An 11501-nucleotide genomic window follows, 5' to 3' on the forward strand; every position below is an offset into this window, starting at 1 on the left:
CAGCCTGCCTTCGTGAGCGGTGGAGCTGGGATGGGAGCCTCCCCTTGTTTCCAGCAGCCAGGGAGGGCATGGTGCTGGAGACCATGAACCACCTCCAACACTGGTACGACCTGGCTGTAGCCGGTCATTGTGGTGGGGCAACGTGCACCCATTTTTTGGACGTATTCCAGCGTAACATACCCATCAGCGAGAGAGCCTGGGGCTTGGTTTTTTTGAGTGTGAGGAATTAATGGCAGATGAGCATTATATCTGGGTTCCCGCATGACCTCATCGAGGTCCCCCTTAGATGTTGTTGGGTTCCTCGCTGGCACCAGCAGCGACTGCGCATCTTGTTTTCTTTCTGAACACAGGAAATCTCCCACCTCGGGATTCACTCGGACAGGATGGATGATTCACTCAGTGCTCCACTGCCCCTTCCTCAGGCTACAGCTGGGGACTTTAAATAGAAAATTGTCTCAGACAGATTGCGCACCGGGGAAACCCTTTTATGACCCAGAATATACTCTCCGCACAGTATCTGTTTCATTGTCAGGGGCACAGACTTCCTGAGCTCCATCCCCTCTCCCTGGCCTCCGGCTGCCTGACGTCAGCAGTATTTCCTTGCATGCCTGGGATGCTTGAAATTGTTGGGGCTTAGCTGGGAAACAGAGAGGCTTTGGGGAAACAAGGGTAAGATTCAGTTTTCTTTCCTACAGGAGGAATTTGCTACCGGCCACTGCTTTGTTATGCACTGGCTGTGTTTACTCCCCGTTTTGCCACAGCTCATTTGACCGCTCAGGCTGCCGCAGTCTCTGAAGCAGATGTTTCCTGCCCAGATCCTGCTCTGTAAGAACTGATGAGGTAGGAGATGCCCCAGTAAAAATGTGACTGCTTAGTTTTGAGCTGATGTGTCTGTGAAATATCTGGGAGCAAGAGGTAGCAGCACAAGTGCTGCCTGGTGGGTGCGAGCACCCCTGGCATGGGCACAGAGCTGGGCAGGGGATGCAGCCCCTCGTCTTCCCTCCATCACCAAGAGCCTTCAGGCTTTGTATGGAGCCTTAGGTACTCCCAGGGTGAGGCTCCATCTTCCAGAGGGAATTAGACTGATATTTTCCCTACATAGCTTCCTGAAGTTAGATAATTTGGGTCATGTCTGATTTAGGAAATCAAATAGGACCAGGGTGCAGGCCTGGAACCTTCCATATCAACAGGACATTAGCTCCATTGCTGGCATGGTTTTTGTCCTCAGACCATCTAACATTCTCACAAGTAACTGCTATACAGGGCATGACCTATGGACTATTCCCACCATGCAGTTTCTCTGTGTTTACCCTGTTTTTAGGACAAGAGTGTAGCCATGAGCCATTCCAGGGCAGGTGGCCTCATGATGTCCCACTCTGCATGATGGAGCTGAATGCACACCTGGCTGGAGAGAGGAGCAGGGCTGGGGAACCACTGACCACACAGAGCAGCAGTGATGGCATGCACACAAGACCTGGGGAGGGACTAGTGACAACTGAGTTATGTCAGAGATGGAAAAGGGCTAATTCAGACGACAGGGCTGGGGTCAAAATCAGTGCTTTGGAAAGGAGAGAAGCAGATCCGAATTGCCACCCAGTTGGCCACCATGTCCTGGGAGCAGTGTGTCTGGCCAGCAGCGGGTAGGCAGGACACAGCCAGACAAGAGGTCTCCATTGCTCTCATATTAAGAATATCTTCCATGAATGCCGACTTCTAACACAGTAGCATGCAGATGAAAACCAATCTCAGGACAAAGGTGGGGAAAACAGCGTTGCCTGGCTCTAACTCTGCATCCTCTGCAGCTTTAATCACTTATAACTGCAGCAATGAAAGCCCAGTTACAGCCCTGGCAGCGACAGTGCTGGGGGAAGACCAAAGGACAAATACATCTGCGAGAAGCAGGCACTGATCCAGACCAACAAATGATCTGCAATAATGATTCCATAAGAAGGTTTTTCAGTGCTAACCAGGCAGAGCAATGGCTGGGGGGACACAGACGTAGGTCTAGCAAAGGTTCTGTCCCTGGGGAGGGGTTTCTTGGGGCCTGCTAGACCTCAGCCCTGGAAAAACTGCACTTCAAGACGATTGTGTGTAAAAAGAGCTGCTTAAAGGTTGACTGCCATTCTGCTTTAACAGCCAGGTTTGTAAAGAGAGGTCTAATCTCTTAGATTAATTGAGCAAAATCCTCATCCCATCATGGGTGCAGCAATGCTACTGCTACCACACAGGCAGCATTGACCACTGCAGTTTTAAACAGAGCCTACACATTTCAGAGAGTGAAACCAGCCTAAACACCAGGATCTGTTTCTAGTAAACAGAGAGAGACTTTTCCTCCTCTCCTTACAGTTCCTGCCTTGCTTGTAGCATGACACCCTGGCAGTCACAGAATCACAGAATCGTATAGGTTGGAAAAGACCTTTAAGATCATCGAGTCCAACCGTAAACCTAACACTGCCAAGCCCACCACTACACCATGTCCCCAAGCACCTCATCCAAACGTCCTTTAAATACCTCCAGGGATGGCGACTCAACCACTTCCCTGGGCAGCCTGTTCCAATGCTTGATAACCCTCTCGGTGAAGAAAAATTTCCTAATATCCAGTCACACAGCTTCGACTGTTTGGTGAAATCTGCCACCTCCTAGATGCTTACTGTCTTGCTGCCCTTACCTCACCTCCCAGAAAGGATGCCCTGCAGCCCCAGTCCCCTGCCTCCACCTTGCCGCTCTCCCAAGAAGGGAAGAGCAAGCAGCAGGTCAAGCCCAATAGTGAGGAGGAGCAACGTGCTAAACCAGCCTTGTTCTCTCGCACTGTCATCAGTAACTAAAAGAGAGGTGTGAGAAGCCTGCAGCACTTCTGTTAAGTAAGCAGGACAAAGCAGAGCAGATTTCTGTATGGCAGCCACTTTTCTCTGCTTTGGAAATGTTTTTTTCTGTGTCCTGGCTGTTTGCTCTGATCCATGCCCTGATCCATGCCCTGCTTTTCCTCCTATTGCCTCTTTCCTTCCTGTATCTCCCTTTTCCACTTTCCTCCTCCACCACAAGTGAAAGTATTGTGGAATAGGCTGATACATGTGGCTCTCTCATGGTTTGTGCTGCCTGAAGTGTATTCCTCCTTTTATCAGTCCATCACAGACATTTCAGCTCTGACTCATCAGCACAGACCCATAGCAAACAGTCAGCGACAGCACCATGGGGACTCACACTCAGGTAGTGCCAAGGAAGTATGAGTATTAGCTTGGTTAATCAGAATTAGGAAATAAACCATTGGGCAAGAGATGACCGAGACAATATTTTCCATGAAAGCAATGTTTTCCACCATCGGCTTCTCAGATAAAAGGCAGGAATTGCTTTCAAACAGACTGTAGGGCACAGGTCAATAAAAATGATCTGTTTACAATGTCTACTGTCAAAACAGTATATGTTCGTAGATCTCAAACAGCCTTGTAATCCGTGGTTATCATTTCTGTGTTTGTTTTCCAGTCGAGACCTTAAATGGCTTCTCAGATTGTGCCACTGTGCAGTGGACATGTTCCAGCTCCTGAGCGCTCTGTTTGGTGATTAAGCCCATGCGCCTCCATGCCACCACTCCTAGCCAGCTCTGCAACCCCCAGGCAGGGTGCGGAGCAGCACCCCTCTGCCTCTCTCTCTCGTTCAGCCAGGGAAAATGCACAGCTCGGCATCTCTGCCTTTCACTGGCATGTCAGGATAATTTTGGGAACCCAAGTGCAATTTTGGGAATAAGGGAAGGGAGCCGCTCTCTGACTAGTTAAGCTGGTGACACCACGGTATTAAAATGCCTCCTAATGACGTGCTAAACCAAAAGTCACGGTGCGGGATGGTCTTTCAGGGATAGCAGCAAGATAAATTTCAAAGGTCCTCCTGGCTGGCACCAGACACGTACACAGCACTATGCTCCTATGTCTAGGAGCACCTATTGGCAACCCCCTATCTGTCCAAGTCACGTTACCGCACAGCCATTGACACCATCCGGCATGGCAGCTAACACAAGGTGACGTTAATGCAATGAGATGCATCAGGGAAGCAAGAAGGCAGAACAACATGCTGTTTACATGTCATAGGTAATATCTGACCATGCAAGGACACCAGCTTGGCCATCATATTACACAGCGAGGTGTTTACAGGCCCAGGGAAGATAGTCCAGCACGTAGCCTTGACAGTGGCAATACTCAGTAGCGGCTGCCTTCAGAGCATCATCAGTGATACTGTTACTAATGTGATTAGAGGTAGACATTAGTAGTTATTACTAGAGTTCAGGACTGTACAAAATAAAGGGAAGGTCATTAGAACATGTACGTCCATGAACCAATGTTGAGATTGACCTGCTAACGTGTGCGGAAAGCGTCAGCAGACTGTGCTTTTCTTCCATCGCAGACTGCTGTGCACACAGCAAACACGGCTCTGGGACAGGGGCAGGTTGTGGCAGTGCTAAGAGCTGCCCAGCAGCTCTGCTCCATCGCAAATAACTAAATACATGCTCTTAGCCGGGACATGTGTAATGATGTTTATCCCCCTTTCACCACCCTATTCTGGAAGCAGGGCATGCCCCAGCTGGGGAGATGGTTTGTGTTCAGGAGAGGGAACACAAAGCAGAGATGTGGAGATGGTTTGTGTTCACCCTCCTGGCTTGGTGATACAGGAAGGGCATTTCACCTCCTCAGGCACCACTGGGGAAGGAGCTTGGTCCAGCTCTGCTGGCTCCCACATGCCCAGCAAGCCAAGGCAGCACTGATATCTGTGGTAGATCTATTGGGTCCCTATTACTAACTTGCAAACAAAAAATATATTTATTTGCAAAAATACGTCCCTGTTTTGGAAAGGTCCTGTTACAGGGCTAGTTGGCATACCTCAAATTTCATTTCCCCCAATAAGATAAGGGTGTTCTCAGGGGAGAGGCGGTCGTACAAGGAGGACACTAACAGGGGTCTTAGGAGATCAGTCTTTAACTGCTGTCTGCCACAGACTGCCACAGGCATGTCCCTTAATCTCTTTCCCTTTATCTTCCCAGCCCATAAATAGGTATAACAATAATGTTATCTCCTACTTTCTACTTACCTTGTCTGTGTAGATTGTAGGCTGTCTAATGCCATGTATTTCCTCATGGCAAACACAAAAGGAGTGATGCATTAGTGCTCCTAGCAGAGACTGTAACGTAAGCAAATATGAATGATCTTGTGACCTGAGAAACCTGAGATACGTACGTTCAGGCAGTCAGGCAAGGGGATAGCAGTAACCCAACCTGCACCAGCACTCCCCTCCCTAAAATGCATCTAGCCTCCACCGCTCCAGGTGCCCATGCTGATTCCCGTTTGATCTCATGCAGTTAATTTTCCATTGATCATTTCTTCTCTATCTTGATTGTAACTTCATTTTGGAAGCAAAATTTGGTACAACTATGAAAAATATGAGGACAACTCTGCTAGAATAAACTGGCTATGCTGAATTGAAGGAGAATATACCTACATATACCAGCCAAATCACTGGCCCCTAACATCAATATTTATTAATTTCTGTACCAGGAATGCTAACAGCAAGTCTCGATGTGGTGAAAATCAAATATTGATCTGTTTGCTTAAAAGTGAGATTAAACTGTGTCCATAGGTAAATATTCCTGCTAGCAAGTAGAGGAGAGGTTGTTTCCCCTTCCCCCTTCTTGAAGGCAGCCAAACCAAATTAAAAAAAAAATCTATTTGATACCTAGTGAGTTTTTAATTAAGGAGGTACCAAACCTGAGGGAAACAGAAGCCCTGGGGAGCTGTCAAGTCACTGTTGTGGTAGTTTTGTGGCAGGGAGCACGGCTCATCAGGACAACCACCTATTAGTGCCTCTGCTCCTTCTGAGAGGGGAGAAACAAGATCAAGCCTCTTCATGAGCAGTGGCAAAGGTACTCAGAAAAATCTGGCTGAGCACAAGCATTTCACATTTTAGTCTTCCGTTTGCCCTTCAGCTCTGTTGCTCCAAGGCGATCACTCCCAGCACTGACACATCCTCCCCTTCCTCCCGGCATGTCTCGCATGGAGATAAAGACAAAGGCCAGATTCAGCCTGGAAGCAGCCCTTCGCTCGGCATCACCGGCATTTCTGGCTGTGTGGCAGTCTCCTGCCAGCACCCAGAAACCCACGCCAAGGCCGCCTCGAATCCGTCACAAGATGGGTTGCAGGGGTTGCTACAGGGTGGTGCTACCCGTGGGCTGGCGGCACAGGCAGGCCCCCAGACTGCGTGTGTGTCTGCGGTGAATCCCTCGTGTCTGCACAGGGCAAGCTCAACTCAGTAAAAACCAACCCGCCTGACAAGCTCTCGGGGTGCTCCAAGGGTTACTGAAGGGAAGGGTTGCTCAGGAATTTGCCAAACATCAAATCTGGCCAGGGGACAGCTACCTGCTTTTTGTGCTTTGTGCTGATTTTGCACTGCTGATCGCTTCCAGCCCAGCGTAAGGTGTCTTCAGGCCTGAGGCCATGCACCTCTATTTCCACCTCCATAGGACTGGGGAGATATCAGCCTCTTGGCTTCCTGAGGAGGCAGTTCCTAGTTCCCAATGGCTGCAGGAAACCTCTCCATCATGCCCCTTGGTCACCGAGAAGACTCTCTACCTCTGTCCCTCATCGTGGCAGCGCAGGGGCGGATGGGCAGGCAGGACGTACCCACACTTTGAAACCTCCTCATGCGGGCATTGGTTATCCATCAGGGGTGGTTTCATCCCACTTGGCAGGTATGAAAGGCTGAATTAAGATCTGAACATGCAGTTCCAGGGAGTGCAATTAGTTCAAATAGGCTGCTAAATATCTCAGCAGCCTTCAGCTAGCAACAGCAGGTAGCAAGCCACTCTTGTGAACATCTTCCCTGCAAATAAAACAAACCTCTTGCTTTTATTCTGGTTATTTGCCTTTCCATTACTGAAGAAATATACCAAAATTGGAGGAAAATTCACAGGCTCAGTTTCGTTATGCCGAGGGACTAAATCAGCTTTAAGTCATCTTCTCACTGCAGAAACCAAGACGGGAGTATAGTCAGAGGTTTGCTATTCAGAGCCACCCCAAGGCTGCTCTAAAGCTGCCGGGGATGGTTCCAGAGGGACTGGTTCCCTCTCAGGAGAGGGGATGGAGACATCTCTCCTAAAGGGCAGGGGCACTCACAGAACGGGGTAGCCCAAATTGTGAGCACTGGACACTCGCTGCAGCTGGAAATTGCTCTTGGCTGGCACATCTTGCATGTGTTGCTGGTGGAACCCAGTTACCCAGTGTTCCGACGTTTCAAACCTGTGCACAGCAAACACAAGAGCAGCGGTATCCTATCTACTGGGTGGTACAGCCACATCAACTCCACTCCTCTCCCTGCTCCTGCTCCTCCCGGGGGAAGGCTACACAGCACCAGCAGTCTGACTCGCTTCTGCTTCTGTTCCCGAGACTAAAAGCTAGTTAAAATGCAAGCGATGCTTTTGTAATTCTTGAGAAAGCAACTGAAAAATGTTTCCTCTTCTTCTCATCTCTGAGCAAGGCCTGCGGTGTCTTGTTTTAGCCTATAAATGCTCTAGCGTGGATTGGATTTTGCTTCGTACAGCACCTAGCACACTGGGGATCTCACCTGAGACAGAAACAATTAGGGCATAACCCAAATAAGCAGCATCTTTAATGATATATTTCTCCTGGTTGCTCCATCTCTGCCTGTAGAGAGCGGCACTTAACCTAGGAGTAGACTGGATCAGCAAAGGGTTATTTCTTTCACCATCACATCAGGAAAGATGCTAATTTCTCCTGTGGAGCCTATCTCAATGAGTAGTCACTTGTTTCTCATCTCCCAGACCACATATTATTTTATAAGTTCACATTAAAAAAGGTTAATGGGGAAGCAAGCACTGACAGTCATTTTCACTCCCCTGGAATGATTCACTGTATTGCCATAATTCAGCTCAGTGTAAAGCTCCTTATAACAGTAATACCTACACAAACTAACTGTTCGCAAAACCTTTTTTTTTATTATTTGCTTTCAGCAAAACTTTTTTTTTCCTTGACCCTTCTTTGGATGAACTTTGTCTTGAATAAACAGCAACATCTGGAATTCAGCAAAACACACCATAAAGGGAATAATATGTCCACAGCAGTTTCGCTGAAAAGGACAAACCCATTTATTACTCAAACGAAAAGTTACGATTGCTAAATGTCAGATGAAATTAGAAAAAAAAATTGAATCCTCTGTGTGTGTCCTTTGTGTCCTTGCCAGCTCTGTGTGTGTAGAAAGCTGTCCCTCCGTTATCGTTGTTCTGTCTTTCTTCTTCCTGGCTTTGTTGAAAGTCTGTGAGGACTTGCTAATTGCAGACACACAAGATCAATTTGGTTACCTTTATGCCAGGGCAGAGTTGCAGGTGGTGCTTTTTCCGCTCAGATAAGGAAAATACATCAGACAGAGTGTCCGTGATCGGACCATGCTGTGACTCTAACCAAGCTGTATTCTCGTGGCCCCTTATCTTGTTCAGGCTGAACTTGGAGGCAAGCATCCTCCAGGCTGGGCTGGCCAGTGAGCTGGTGCTCAGAGGTGATCAGCCACCCCAGGAACCCCCTGGGGCTGCTGGGGACAGCTGAGGACATGCAGCTAGTGGGGTTATGGGGGGATGAAAGCACTGGGCACCTCAGAAATGGCAAATGTCATCTCTCCCTCCCTCCCTCCTCCCAGCTGAGCAGCACACAGATGCTCCCGGAGGAGCAGCACCTCCTGCACGCTCTGCAATCGTGAAGGCACACGGCACCTGAGCCCTAGGCATGGAGCACAGAAACAGACTGAATCCATCCCCCTTTGCTTTGTTTTTCAGTGGGTAACTCCTGGTTTCTGGCCCAAACTCGCTTTCTTTGGAGCACGTGTTGAGGTCATGAAGTCACAGCTCACATAAATCAACAGGAGCCGAACACATTAATCCTGAAACAGAAGGAGGACTTCAGCTAGTTGGGCAATTTTTGTCTTAGAAGATTGGTCCAAGGGTTGAAATGCTGCCAGTTTGGAGAATAAACATCACTTGAAGGAGTGACTCTCTGTGCATTTTCATTTTGTACAAGGAAGCGTTTTGGGTCTTTGCAGCACAAAAATAAAATTGGGAAGGTGAGAGAGAGATTGGGTTTATTTGCACAAAGCTGGGGTGGACCCTGCTTCGACCCTTGCTTCTCCCAAACATTTCATATGTGATCACAGATGTATTTCTGGTGGCCAGACCCACCAAGAGGTGAGACCCCCTCAGCCCTACTGACACTGCTGTACCTGGGATCAGGCAGGTAACTTTTAAGCACATGTGACTTTTAATTACACCAGTAAGTTCAAAATTGGGTATTACTGGCTCCATCTCAGCTAGAAAGCTAAGCAATGCATGCCATTAAGCTGGTGGGAAATTGTTTTGGCACCGACCAAACTGCAGGCAGCACTGCCCTCCTCGACAGCACTGCGTCTGCACCGACAGCCCAGATCTGAGCCACTGGGGTGATGCCCGTGGCCTTCTGCTGCCTTTTTCATGTCCTTTCACAGCAGTTGTGATGTACAGAGTCTCTTATCGCTTGTGAAATCAAAATCTAAACAGATTCCAGCCAAGTTAATGTATTAGCAGGCAGCAGTTTGGGTAAGTGGCATAATAGTTTATGTAAATAAGCGAGAAGTTTTTCCTGTTTCCTCTCCTTCCCCGTGGAGAAAACAGAGGTTACACCCGTACTAATAAACTCATCCTGAAGGTCCAGGTTTGCAGGTTGAGGCCCTGACACTTGCTCACATGTACTGTTAAACTGGCAGCGCTGGCATAACACGGTTTAGGTCTGCGCGGCCAGAACTGCCCTCGCAATCCCTGGGGACAGTTTAGGACTTAACAGGGGCCAGAGGCTATTCCCAGCTGGCTGTTTGGATGTGGCCAGCCTGACTGGAGATGTGGAGATGACACTAATGGGCAGACCACCTGCCTGAGGCCGGGGAACTGGTCCTGGCTGTTTAAATTCACTGGTGAGGATATACCCTAAAAGTTTGTGTTTCTGTCCTTGGGATAACTGCGACCTGAGAGCAGCCCTGCAGGGCAGAAGTGACAAACTCATATAGTCCTGGGTTATACTAGAAGAGAGCAACACCTTAGACCATAGGTAAGTAAAACGACATTAAATATAATGTAGCCCTCACTGTGAGCAGGAACTGCTTAAGAGCATGGGTTACCTATTGGTTAACCACAAAAATCCCATCTCCATGGAGTACATAATATCACTTTAGTTACCACAACTACCTAAGGGTGTGCTCATGTAAGATATAATTTCCTGCTACCAGCAGGTCTGAAGTCTCAGCAGAGGGTGCAAGGGACCCTCCCTTCCCTGGCTGGGGGGGTCACCATCCCGGGGGCATCCCCACCTGCCATCGGCCCCTGGGAACAAGTGCCTGGGAAAATAGTCACCTTGTTTTCCTCTAGCAAATTATGGCTCGCATCCCCGCAGCTGCAAAGGACAGGTAGCCAAAACCGCGGCGTGTGCTTTCAGCTGCCTGCGTGCTCAGGGTAGTGTGTCGAACTGGGCAGTGCCTCCGTCCTGGCTGGCTGTCACCGAGCCACCCCTGCCCATCAGGTCCCATGGCACATTCGGACCTTCTCTTGCCCATTGCATTTCCCACGCGTGTCCAGCGTGTCCATTGCATTTCCACGCGTGTCCACGCGCGGCACCAGCCTGGTGCCGTCACGCTGGGCTCTGCCGGGCAGCAGCTCTGCCCCACCACCGTCCCTGCCACCGATGGGGCAAACCAGGGCACCGGGGTGCTGAGCTTCAGCCTGGCCTGGGCTCCCAGGCTGCTTGGGAAATGCGTCCGCCCCAGCCCCCCGCTCTTGCTTCCTCTGTTTTGACAGCTTTTCAGGGCTATTCCTGCTGCAGACTGGGGATGCTCCTGGATTTTTGGCAGCTTCTCAGGCGGGGGAGTTGTTTTACACCCGGCTCGAATGATGGGATATGTGTACAGTACCAGGAAAATGTAAATTTTTATAAAAGCTTTACATATGAAGACAAGGTTTTACAGCAACAGATATGGAAATGAGGTGGCCGGCTGCTGCCTGCTCCCCTTCTCTAGTTTCAGGAATCCTGTTCCTTGCTAAGAAAAAATAATGCGTATTTTAGATTTTACTTTAAACCAAAATAGACCCAGGATATAAGTGGGAGAGTGGATTACTCCTGGTGTCCTTCAGAAAAAAAATTCATGCGATTCCAGTAAGAAGCGATGAGGCAGACCTTCAATTTCCAATAATAAACCTACAGTCCATATAAACATATGGTGCCATCGGGACGGAGATGCTGGGAGATATAAATCTTCAGTGGCTAGTCGACTGTTTGGTATGTGCCTTGCCTCTACTAACACATCACATCCGTCCAAGGACCACCATAAATTTTATGAGTTTCACATTCTCTTGATCCTTTTTCTTACAAGTACTCGGAGGAATGCAGCTTTTACCCCAGTACATGCAGCGCTGCTATTTATAACTCTGGACCTATCAG

General features: G+C 48.9%; 1 long non-coding RNA gene across 1 annotated transcript; it reads left to right on the forward strand.

Moving 5' to 3' along the window:
• The first annotated feature begins 587 nt into the window (after positions 1-587).
• LOC142407627 (uncharacterized) lies at positions 588-8966 on the forward strand. The gene is made up of 3 exons (XR_012774990.1): positions 588-669; positions 762-840; positions 8822-8966. It is a non-coding gene; the product is annotated as an uncharacterized LOC142407627 (long non-coding RNA).
• Positions 8967-11501: the final 2535 nt, after the last annotated feature.

Source organism: Mycteria americana, chromosome 3 (assembly GCF_035582795.1).
Source record: "Mycteria americana isolate JAX WOST 10 ecotype Jacksonville Zoo and Gardens chromosome 3, USCA_MyAme_1.0, whole genome shotgun sequence".
NCBI classification, from domain to species: Eukaryota; Metazoa; Chordata; class Aves; order Ciconiiformes; family Ciconiidae; genus Mycteria; species Mycteria americana.